Source organism: Salvelinus sp. IW2-2015, unplaced genomic scaffold (assembly GCF_002910315.2).
Source record: "Salvelinus sp. IW2-2015 unplaced genomic scaffold, ASM291031v2 Un_scaffold6082, whole genome shotgun sequence".
NCBI lineage: Eukaryota > Metazoa > Chordata > Actinopteri > Salmoniformes > Salmonidae > Salvelinus > Salvelinus sp. IW2-2015.
The window spans coordinates 27,768-40,810 of NW_019947346.1; the positions used below are offsets into that span (position 1 = coordinate 27,768).

The following is a 13,043-nucleotide window of genomic DNA, read 5'->3' on the forward strand; positions in this document are numbered from 1 at the left end:
CTGTCCTATATAGTGGTACTACTATAGACCAGAGCCCTTCCCTTATATAGGGACTACTATAGACCAGAGCCCTATTCCCTAATATAGTGCACTACTATAGACCAAAGCCCTATTCACTATATAGTGACTACTTTAGACCAGAGCCCTATTCCCTATATAGTGGTACTACTATAGACCAGGGCCCTATTCCCTATATAGTGGCACTACTATAGACCAGAGCCCTATTCCCTATATATAGTGTACTACTATAGACCAGAGCCCTATTCCCTATATATAGTGTACTACTATAGACCAGAGCCCTATTCCCTATATATAGAGCCCCATTTCAAATTTAAAAAATCAAATCAAATCAAATGTTATGTCACATGAGCTGAATACAACAGGTCTAGTAGACCTTACAGTGAAATGCTTATTTACAAGCCCTTAACCAACAATGCAGTTTTAAGAAGAAGTGTTAAAGTATTTACTAAATTAAACTGAAGTTAAAAAAAATAATAACAATAATAAATATATAAATGAATTAAATTGGGAAGCATCCACTGACTGTGGACAATGTGTTCAGATACTATCAGCTAGTTACATGGTAAATGTGTTAGAGGCTCCAGATATAATACACTATATTGAATGAGTTCCTACATAATGCAGTTGGGGCGACAGGTTGCCTAGCGATTAAGAGCGTTGAGGCCAGTAACCGAAAGGTCGCTGGTTTAAATCCCGGTGCCGACTAGGTCCTTGTGTCCTTGAGCAAGGCACTTGACCCTAATTGCTCCTGTAAGTCGCTCTGGATGAGAGCGTCTGATAAATGATTTAAGGATCTATAGACGGCTGTCATTGGTTGATGTTGTGCATTCCACTTAAACCAAACAAGGTAACCCCGACTTCCCAAAGAGCCTTGGTCCAAATCACTTCCCTAGAAAGCCGGACTTCCCAAAGGGCCTTGGTCCAAATCAGTTCCCTAGAAACCCCGACTTCCCAAAGGGCCTTGGTCCAAATCACTTCCCTAGAAACTCCGACTTCCCAAAGGGCCTTGGTCCAAATCAGTTCCCTAGAAACCCCGACTTCCCAAAGGGCCTTGGTCCAAATCACTTCCCTATAAACCCCGACTTCCCAAAGGGCCTTGGTCGCAATAGTTCCCTAGTAACACGACTTCCCAAAGGGCCTTGGTCCAAATCAGTTCCTAGAAACCCCGACTTCCCAAAGGGCCTTGGTCCAAATCAGTTCCCTAGTAACACGACTTCCAAAGGGCTTGGTCCAAATCAGTTTCCTAGAAACCCAGACTTCCCAAAGGGCCTTGGTCCAAATCAGTTCCTAGAAACCCGACTTCCCAAAGGGCCTTGGTCCAAATCAGTTCCTAGAAACCCCGACTTCCCAAAGGGCCTTGGTCCAAATCAGTTCCTAGAAACCCAGACTTCCCAAAGGGCTTGGTCCAAATCACTTCCTAGAAACCCAGACTTGCAAAGGGCTTGGTCCAAATCAGTTCCCTAGAAACCCGACTTCCAAATGGCCTTGGTCCAAATCAGTTCCTAGAAACCCAAACTTCCCAAAGGGCTTGGTCCAAATCACTTCCTAGAAACCCAGACTTCCAAAGGACCTTGGTCCAAATCAGTTTCTAGAAACCCAGACTTCCCAAAGAGACCTTGGTAAATCACTTCCCTAGAAACCCGACTTCCCAAAAGGGCCTTGGTCCAAATCAGTTCCCTGGAAAGGGAATAGGTGGTACTTCGTGCCCCACCTCGACATACCTCAGCTCAGATGCCGCTTGCTATTTTCATCACCAACGTCTGCTTTTACTGGTCTTTGATCTGATCCTCATTACCACTAATGTATTGTGACGTTCAGACTGCCTTGTGTGTGTGTGTGTGTGTTGTGTGTGTGTGTGTGTGGTGTGTGTGTGTGTGTGTGTGGGTGTGTGTGTGTGTGCGTGTGCGTGTGCGTGTGCGTGTGTGTGTGTGCCTGGTGTCTGGTCACTCACATGTCATCATCACTTCACAATGACTGCTTTGAAGAACGTAATGTGATGTAGAAATTGAATGAAACTGGTCATTATTAAAGAGGAAGCAAATAGTATTAACCAAATCTCTTAATAATGTGATCTCTAAGCATATTTAGGTTAATCACAACCTGTAACAATTGTCTTTTGTTTTCAAATAGTCATGCCACTATAATACCTAATACAATATCTGTTTGTCCCACCAAAACACATAGGGTTTATTGTTATGTGGGGTCTCGATGCTAGTCATGTTCATTTACTTATCCTAATCTGATTCTAAAGTATCCCGGGGCGCATCCCAAATGACTCCCTACTCCTCATGTGGCGCACTACATCCTTATTCTCCCAGGCTTGTTGTTCACTGCTCACAGACGTTCCTAGTAACACAGTTGTACATTTCTCACGGGACGTCCATGTTAAATGGTGTGGGGGAAGGGTTTAGGTGAGCCTGAAACTCTTAGGGGGGAAAAATAGGGGTTGGGTAAGGGGTTCTTTAGCTGTCCCCGTAGGAGAACCCTTTTAAGAACCCTTTTTGGTTCCAGGTAGAACTCTCTGTGGAAAGGGTTCTATCTGGAACCAAAAAGGGTTCTACCTGGAACCAAAAAGGGTTCTACCAGGAACCAAAAAGGGTTCTACCTGGAACCCAAAATAGTTCTTAAAAGGGTTCTCCTATGGGGACAGCTAAAGACCCCTTTTAGGTTCTAGATAGCACCTTGTGTGTGGGATAGGTCGTTGATTTTACCCAGGGGGCCGTGCAGCAGGGCGAGATGCACGTGTTTTCAAAACACAACCCTCGTCAGGTTACCCTGGGTGCACCGGGTGGTATGAAAGACACCGTTGTTTTCTTTTTACCACGTTTGATCAGTCTTTTTTTTTTTTTTAATAAGATATTTTCAACCTTGTTTCTGTCACAAACTCAAAACATGCACACCGTTCCTTGTTAAATTCATGCTTGGTAGCCAAAAGTTTAAGTGAGTTAGAACCAACATTTTCTCTTCAGTAGAARTCCATGTCCCCTTTAGATTTTTTATAATTGGAAGGTTCACAGGGAAAGACAAAGCCAGGKTAGAAATTAGAATGAATGTCCTCAGAACGAAAGTGGTTTCCTCTCTGATTCGTTTGTCTCTCTGTTTCACCATGACAACAGGCTCAGCCAGACATCCTTTGGTTGGACCATATCAAAGAAGGTCCTTCGAAAGTTCAACTGTAACGAAGCTGCTAAAAAATAAAAGATTACGTTCCATTACATGTTACAATCATCAATGGGCGAATAGTGCTCTGTCATTCTTCAACAAAACCCCTTTCAACAACATCCATCCTGTGCCCAATTCTCTCGATTATGCAAATAGAGTTCAATCAGAGCAGCATGGGGTTGACACATATTCTACGATAAAACATTCCATTTGTTCCACTACTTTTTTTAAAATATGTTTTTATTTCCTGGTTATTATATCTTCCTCTTTCTTTCTTTCTCTTTCTTTTTCAACAACCAGGAGAGAGAGTTAGAGAGAGGAACGTTCTCTAGCAGAGTTTGAGTTAGAGAGATTAGTGAGGAGACAGAGAGGAGAGGGGGGGGGGGGGGGGGGGGGTGGTTTTTTTTTGTTTCTGGTGCCAGCCCGGGGGAAAAATGCCCTGGGGGGAGGGGGGGGGGGGGGGGGGGGGGGGGGGGGGGGGGGGGGGGGGGGGGGGGGGGKGGGTTGGTTCTCTCTGGTTCTCGTTCCAGCCCAGGATGAAAATGCCCTGTGTGCAAGGAGGGGAGCAGGGACTGATATGGGTCATGAGACTCTCAAAAGGATTACCTTGAACTGAAGTCATGAGACCAAGGCTTGAACAAAGAGCCGGCTCACATGCTCATCATATGAGCCCCGCTTCATAAAGTCATGTCGTTTCATATCTGCTGGGCTTCAGTGGGCTAGGAGGACCCGGGTGAGAGCAGCTAGAGAGCTGGAGCTGGTGTGAAGTTTCTTGAGAGTTATTGAGAGTTATTGAGAGTTATTGAGAGTTCTTGAGTTCTTGAGTTCTTAGAAAGTTCTTGAGTTCTTGAGTTCTTAGAAAGTTCTTGAGTTCTTGAGGTCTTCTTTACTAGTAGTTGGGTGTTATAGTGTTGAGTTACTCTTGTGCTCCTCTTGAAGTTTCACCTGGTTGCTCTTCCACTGACGGTAAGTGGTTCTTGATTTATCTGATGTATCGAGGAAACTCTGTATCTTCTTTGGTGTGGAAACGTTTTATGGTCAACTTTGTTCATTTCTTATAGGCAGGGATTCATTTGAGGTGCAATAGAGTGGAGTTGAGTTATGTTCCACCAACYTAGGTTGGGAGACAACATATAGAGGAAATGGAATAGAAATCTGCTGAAATTATAATTTAAAAAATTTAAAAATCTACTTAGAGACAGTTCCATCGACGAACAACTAACCTCCATGTTAACCTCTTTAACCACAGTTCCCCAGTAGGCTTTCATTGTAAATAAGAATTTCTTCCTAACTGACTTGCCTAGTTAAAGAAAGGTTAAATACCCCCCAAAATAATTTTGGAAATAAATAAATAAAACCTCTATGTTACTTAGCCTCCAAAGAAACTCCACATGAGGAATGGATCTCTGAACAAAATGCTTATTTTGGAGGCACCCTGATTTAAAAAAGTTCATAATTGAATTGTTATAAAGTAAATTAGTTTAAAAATGTTGGTCAATCTAAAACTGTAGTCAATCTGTGGTCTGTCTAACTAATCTGTAGTGTACTCTACAGTGTGTAGGGCGTTAGGAGTTAGGGGTTAGGAGTTAGGGGTTAGGAGTTAGGAGTTAGGAGTTAGCATGGCAGAGTTTTTGGCCAACTTCCTCTCTGGGCTCCCGAGTGGCGCAACGGTCTAAAGACACTGTGTCTCAGTGCTAGAGGCGTCACTACAGACACCCTGGTTCGAATCCAGGCTGTATCACAACCGGAGGTGATTGGGAGTCCCAGCGTCGTCCGGGATTGGCCGGTGTAGGCCGTCATTGTAAATAAGAATTTGTTCTTAACTGACTTGTCAAAATATCTGGTTAGTTACAGAATTTACTGTCTTCTTTGTCCTTTTTCACCTTTCTTTCCCAGGAACTTGTTGAAACTAGATTTTAAACAAGTTCAAATTGATTCCGCTTTGAGTGGTAATATGTTGTTTACTAATTAGACTGTTTACCAGGATGATAATAATGAGTGGTAATATGTTGTTTACTAATTAGACTGTTTACCAGGATGACAATAATGAGTGGTAATATGTTGTCCGGCTCCATTGAGTAGTTGACTAGATGAGTTTGATATTATCTGCAGCTAAGAGACTTATGTTTACTAATTGTTTTACTATTTTAACCATTTGCAATGAACAAACTTTTACATCAAAATCTCTGAAATATATATAATTTTAAAGCTTGAGTAAAACTAAGTTGAGGTTAATTACTGTTTTAGAAGATATAAATACTAACTATTTGTTATATGCAGTATAGACATGAATCCAAGATATGCCCAGTCACTATTTGTTGGGACTTGGTTTTAATCCACCATTATCCAGAGTGAATGTATTTCCCAAAGTGCTCGGCGACAGACAGGACCCCTGCCCAGGGCTTCTGCTGTAGAGTGACCTGTTAATCACTATGGCGTAATCACAACACAAAGTCATGAGGTCTATTTGGCGTCACATACACACGCATGAATGCACACATGCACAAGCACAAATTCACACACACGTGCGCGTGAATGCATGCAGACACACACACACAACACAACCAACACAACACAACACACACACACACACACACACACACACACACACACACACACACACACACTTCACACACACACACTCACACACACACACACACACACAACACACAATACACACACACACCACACACACATACACACATACACTGCCCTGTTCTTTGCTGGAGTGTTTAGGCAGGATTAGGTGTTCAGCGTTGTAGTTAAGAGGATTTGTTCCATCAAGAAATGAGAGTTTTTGTGCCTGAATGAAAGCAGCATTGTACCAGTAATTAGTTGGACCATAGGGCTCCTGTAGAAAGTAGTGCACTATGTAGGGAATAGGTCCTGTAAAAGTAGTGCACTATTAGGAATAGGGCTCCTGTAAGAAAGTAGTGCACTATATAGGGAATAGGGCCTCCTGTAAAAGTAGTGCACTATGTAGGGAATGGGACTCCTGTAAAAAGTAGTGCACTATATAGGGAATAGGGCTCTGGTCTATAGTAGTACCACTATATAGGGAATAGGGCTCCTGTAAAAAGTAGTGCACTATATAGGGAAAGGGCTCTGGTCTATAGTAGTTACCACTATATAGGGAAAGGGCTCTGGTCTATAGTAGTACACTATATAGGGAATAGGGCTCTGGTCTATAGTAGTCCACTATATAGGGATAGGGCTCTGGTCATAAGTAGTACCACTATATAGGGAATAGGGCTCTGGTCTATAGTAGTACCACTATAAGGGAATAGGGCTCTGGTCTATAGAGTACCACTATATAGGAATAGGGCTCTGGTCTATAGTAGTACCATATATAGGGAATAGGGCTCTGGTCTATAGTAGTACCACTATAGGGAATAGGGCTCGGTCTATAGTAGTACCACTATATAGGGAATAGGGCTCTGTATAGTAGTCACTATATAGGGAATAGGGCCTGGTCTATAGTAGTACAGCTATAGGGAGCCAATCGTGACAGAGCCACAGTGTGAAGGCAGGGAGACACCAGGTATGATCCATTGTTGCATCAGTAGAACACTCTAATAGAATGGTGGTGTGTGATAAATGGAACGTCCACTTTCAATAGACCTTTTTGTTTTATCACCAAGGCTTCGATTGAATTTTGACAAACACAGAAAAGCACCCTGACTAGCATAGAAGTGTTGTTCGTGCGTGCCATGATGTCTTATCATCAGATTGGGTCCATAAACTGCAAATGAACAGAACATGAAATCTCAGACCTAACCTGATGTTATTTCAATGTATCCAAGCTATTTAATAAGTATTTCATTATGCGGATGGATTTAAAGTGACGCTTTTTCTTTACGACGTGGTATTTATTTAGAAGTTGAGTGATTTTGTCTAAACTATGAATCTCTCCTCTTGCAGGCGCACAAAGTGATGAGAGACTTCGAGAGAGTGCATCGAGAAAACAGTCCATTCAGACCAGAACCACGAGTCCCAGTCACTTGCTCCCAGCCACATACCATATATGTTCATTTCCATCAAGCAAAAGAACCCAAACAGGTCCATTCATGTCACTGTTCTCCCAGAACCCAACAGGTACCATTCAATACTACACTGTTCTCCAGAACCCAACAGGTACCATTCATCCACTTGTTTCTCCCAGAACCCAAACAGGTTACATTCATGTCCACTGTTCTCCCCAGAACCCACAGGTACCATTCATGCACTGTTCTCCCAGAACCCAATAGGTACCATTCATCACTGTTCTCCCCAGAACCAACAGGTACCATTCCATAGCCACTGTTCTCCCAGACCAACAGGTACCATTAATTTTCCTTCCTCCTCACTGTTCTCATATGCTGTCCATGTTTGAGCACAACTCATTTGTTGAGCAGAGAGAGAGAGAGCACAGAAGATGGCAGAGAGAGAGAGACACAAGAGAGAGAACAACCAGAGGAGAGGCCAGAGAGAGAGGCAGAAGAGAGAGAGAGACACAGAGAGAGGCAGAGAGAGAGGCAGAGAGAAGAGAGACCACAGAGAGAGGCAGAGAGAGAGAGAGAGAGAGACACGAGAGAGGCAGAGAGAGAGAGAGAGAGAGAGAGAGACATAGAGAGAGAAGAGACCATAGAGAGAGAGAGACATAGAGAGAGAGAGAGAGAGAGAGAGACATTAGAGAGAGAGAGACATAGAGAGAGAGAGATAGAGAGAGCAGAGCACAGAGAGAGGCAGAGAGAGACCAGAGAGAGGCAGAGAGAGAGGCAGAGAGAGACCACAGAGAGAGACAACACAGAGAGAGGCAGAGAGAGAGGCAGAGAGAGAGAGAGGACACAGAAGAGAGGCAGAGAGCAAGAGAGAGAGAGAGAGACATAGAGAGAGAGAGACAATAGAGAGAGAGAAGGCAGAGACCTAGAGAGAGAGGCAAGAGAGAGAGAGAGGCAGAGAGAGGGCAGAGAGAGAGAGAGAGAGAAGAGACATAGAGAGAGAGAGACAATCAAAGAGAGAGAGAGACATAGAGAGAGACAGAGAAGAGAGAGAGACAAGAGAGGAGAGAATAGAGAGAAAGACAATAAGAGAAGAGAGAGAACATAGAGAGAGAGGGCAGAGGAAGAGAGAGAGGCAGAGAGAGGGCAGAGAGAAGAGAGAGAAGAGAGAGACATGGAGAGAGAGACCATATGAGAGGAGAAGACATAGAGAGAGACAGAGAGAGAGAGAGACACATAGAGAGAGAGAGAACAGAGAAGAGAGACACAGAAGAGAGAGAGAGAGAGAGCAGAGAAGAGAGACACAGGAGAGAGAGAGAGACACAGAAGAGAGAGAGAGAGAGACAACGAGAGAAAGAGAGAGAGAGAGAGAAGAGAGAGACACAAACAAAAAAAACCAGGAGAGAAGAGAGACTACACAGAGGGAGAGAGGAGGAGAGGCAGAGAGAGAGAGAGGCAGAGAGAGACCATAGAGAAAGAGAGAGAGAGAGGCGAGAGAGACATGATAGAGAGAGAGAGAAAGAGAGAGAGAAAGGGAGAGAAGGAGAGAGGGAGACACAGAGGCAGAGGAGAGAGAGAGAGAGGGAGAGGGGAGGGGGATGGGAGAGAGAGAGGAGGGGAGGGGGGGGAGGAGGGGGGAGAAGGAGGGGGGTGGGGAGAGGAGAGAGACAGAGAAGAGAGAGACAAAACAGAGAGAGAGAGAGAGAGAGAGAGGAGAGAGGACCGAAAACAAAAGGCAGGAGAAGAGAACACAGCGGAGAGAAGGGGGAGGGAAGGGGGGGAGAGGGTCGATCATCTCTCTATCTCTCTCTCTCTCTCTCTGTCTCTCGTCGGTCTCTACTCGAGGGCTCTCTCTCTCTGTCTCTCCTAGAGCAGATGAGACACAGAAAAACAAACCGATGTGAGGGTCAGGACAGAACTACATGAATCACAAGAGGTGAGACAGAGAGAGAAGGATAGAGAGAGGACGAAGAGAAGAGGAGAACAGGACAGAGAGAGAGAGAAGACAAAAAAAACGGATGAGAGGAGAGAGAGAGGCAGAGAGAGAGAGAGGGCAGAGAGGAGACTATAGAGAGAGAGCATGAGAGAGGCAGAGAGAGACAATAGGAGAGAAGAGAGAAGAAGGAGAAGGAGAGAGGAGAAGGAAGAGGATAAGGGGAGGTTGGGAAGGACGGAGGGAAGCTAGGGGATAAAAAAGATGAGACGAGAGACATAGGAGAGGATGAGAGGAGAGAGGAGAGAAAGGAGAGAGAGGCGGAGGAAGAGGGGGACGAGGGGAGGGGAGGAGGAGAGAGAGGGGAGAAAAGGGAGAGAGGGCAAGAGAGAAAGAGGAGAGAGGGGGGAGAAGACGGAGGGTGGAAAAATTAGAGGACTGGCTGTACGTAATTTGATGAGATAGATTGAGGTGCTCCAATTAGAGAGTGGAGGGTAGGAGTGTAGAGAGATGAGAGAGAGAAGATGAGGAGAGTAGAGAGAGTGCTCTACACTGAACACCCGTTAAACCCCTCTTGTTTTTTAGAGTCTGTATATATTAGTGTACAAACCAAATATGGCATCATATTCCCTCTATAGGGCACTGGTTATTTCAGTCCTGGTAAAGTAGTGGCAACTACAAAGGGAAATACGATGCTATTTGGGATGTATGACGTTAAATGAATTTCACTGCGTAAGAACGGCTCTCAGGTAAAAACATTGTAGTAAACCAACCTGTCGTTCCCGTGGCCAAATCTTTATTAAGACCCAAATCTTTCAAATGTGTGGTTGATTGGGGGGACTTTAATACCGTGACAAAACCCTCAGATGGTCAAGAAGCAAACAGAGATGCAATGATAATTTGGTCAGCCACACCAATGCAACCGTAACAGCTGTTTAGTAACATGGTGAAGTAGCTTATGCTAACGTTGACAATAGGATAATATACTAAGCCTCCTTTCATAGCTCATTTACAACATCTGTCCTGTTTGTGTTTCACATTTCCATCACGGTAGCTTCCATTAATACACTTTTATAAACCAACATGTAGAAAGCATTATGAAGTGGTTATAATGCATTATAACACCAGCAATAAGCATTTATAACCCCCCCTTTCCTCCTTTCTACTCCAGGTGGCAGTTGTGGTCAGGTAGTGAACCAGCATGTGGCCATCATCCCGGGGGCGACACACAGGGCGGCGGAGAGCAGGTCAGACTCGCGCAGGTGGCGGGGCCCATGGAACGCTGGTCCGTGCTTAACCACACACCAGGCCCACGCCCACAGAACATACGGCACCATGGAGTTCCAGGGAGGAGGACATGTCAACAAGGCCATGGTGAGACCCAATTTTCCTTTCTCTTCATTCCTTTGAAGCATCCTCCATTTATAATTCACTTCGGCCCTTTTCCCTCTCCTCCTCAACCTTCATTCTCTCATCTCTCCTTAACTTAAACAATAGTTTGAAATAGAATGTCTCATAAATAATGAAGACATGAAGACATGCACATGGAAGACATGACCAGAAGACTGAAATGAACAGAACATGAACCATGAAGACATGAACCTGAGACATGAAAGCAATGAGACATGAAGACATCCATGAAAGACATAAAGAAGACATGAACCAGAGCATGAAACATGAAGACATGAACCATGAAGACATGAAGACATGAAGACATGAAGTAAGACAATACAGAGACCATGAACCATGAAACGACATGAAGAGCATGAAGACATGACCATGAAAATGAAAATGAACTGAAGACTGAAGACATTGACATGAAAGCATGAAGACATGAACCATGAATGAACGATGAAGAACATGAAGACATGAACATGAAGACATGAAGAAGAACCATGAAGACATTAATGACATGGACGACATGAAGAAATGAACATGAAAGACATGAAGACATGAAGACATGAAGACATGAAGACATGAACAATGAAGACATGAAGCATACATGAAGACATAACATGAAGACATGAAGACATGAAGCATGAAGACATGAACCATGAAGACATGAAAAGACAGAAGACATGAACCATGAAAAGACATGAAGACAATGAAGACATGAAGACATGAACCCATGAAGACATGAAGACATGAACATGAAAGACATGAACCATGAAGAATGAACCATGAGAACATGAAGACATGAACCATGAAGACATGAACCATGAGACATGAAATGAAGGACATGAACCATGAGACATGAAGACATGAACCATGAAGACATGAACCAACCATGAAATGACCATGAAGACAATGAAGACATAACCATGAAGACATGAAGACATGAACATGAAGACACATAACATGAACATGAAGACATGAAACCATAGAAGACATGACACATGAGACATGAACCATGAAGACAGAAGACTAAGACATGCAACCATCATAGACATGACCTGCCATCTCTTTCACATCTCTCCATCCATCTCTCCCCTACAGTACATCCATGTGGCGTTTGTATTAAATGTCTTCATCTCCTTTCTCCATTTCCTCTCCTCCTCTCTCTCTCCATCTCTCCCCTACAGTACATCGTGTGGCGACGATACCAAGCCAGACAACATGCCCACTGATGGTGAAAGACTGGCAGCTCAGCTCCCTACCTGCTCATCTCCGTCCACGGGGGAACTGCAGAACTTTGACTTGCAGCCCAAACTAAAACAGGTTTTGGAAAGGGTCTGATCCAGGCTGCAGTCACCACCGGAGCTGGATACTCACTGGCGGAGTCAGCACTGGTACGTACTGTAGTTTGCTAACGAGTGTTACGATTCACTGACATGGTCACTGAGATCTAGCAAACAACGGTAAGGTAGGCAAGTCACTAAATCTTGAGCCGAGTCGAGTACCAAGTCCCTAGTGTTCAAGTCTCGAGTCCAAGTCGAGTACAGGCAAAGTCCCTAGTGTTCAAGTCTGAGTCCAAGTTCGAGTACCAAGTCCTAGTGTTCAAGTCTGAGTCAGAGTCGAGTACCAAGTCCCTAGTGTTCAAGTCTGAGCCAAGTCGAGTACCAAAGTCCCTAGTGTTCAAGTCTGAGTCCAAGTTGAGTACCAAGTCCCTAGTGTTCAAGTCTGAGTCAAGTCGAGTACCAAGTCCCTAGTGTTCAAGTCTAGGTCCGAGTCGAGTAACAAGTCCCTAGTGTTCAAGTCTGAGTCCAGTTGAGTACCAAGGCTCTAGTGTTCAAGTCTGAGTTCCATTGCAGTCAAGTTCCTAGTGTTCTAAGTCGTGAGTCCAAGTCGAGAATCCATTCCCTAGTGTTCAAGTCTAATGTCCAAGTCGAGTACCAAGTCCCCTAAAGTGTTAAGTCCTGAGTCCAAGTCGAAGTCCCAAGTCCCCTAGTGTTCAAGTCGAGCCGAGTCGAGTACACAACAGTCCCTAGTGGTTCAGTCTGACGTCCGCGAGTCGAGTACCAAGTCCCTAGTGTTCAGTCTGAGCTCCAAGTCGAGTAACCAAGTCCCTAGTGTTTCAGTCTGAAGTCCCGAGTAAGTCCCCTAGTGTTCAGTCTGAGTCCGAGTCAAGTCCCTTAGTGTTCAACGTCTGAGTCCGAGCCAAATCCCATTCCACTAATGTCTGAAAGGAGTCCACGTCCCTTATTAGTGCTCGAACGGGCTCCATGTGTAATCCTAGGGGTGATCCGGCAAGTTGGAGACGCGTTGAAGGACCACTCCTCAAAGTCCCGGGGAAAGTATGTGCCATTCGGGATCGCCCGTGGGCAGATACGGTGGAGAACAAGGAGGATCTGAAAGGAAGAGATTAAGCACAGATTACCTGCCAACTTGTGAAACTTGTTTGTGTGTGAAATCTCCATTTAAATTCAACTCAAACTCTCAAACTCAACCTCACTCCTCAGTTCAACTCCTCACTCAAAAACTCACCCTCAAACCAACAACTCCTCAAC

The 13,043-nt window shown here is 44.5% G+C and overlaps 1 long non-coding RNA gene across 1 annotated transcript; it reads left to right on the forward strand.

The window, feature by feature from the left end:
- The first annotated feature begins 10,264 nt into the window (after positions 1 to 10,264).
- LOC139026852 (uncharacterized) lies at positions 10,265 to 12,899 on the forward strand. The gene is made up of 3 exons (XR_011478799.1): positions 10,265 to 10,470; positions 11,679 to 11,885; positions 12,773 to 12,899. It is a non-coding gene; the product is annotated as an uncharacterized lncRNA (long non-coding RNA).
- Positions 12,900 to 13,043: the final 144 nt, after the last annotated feature.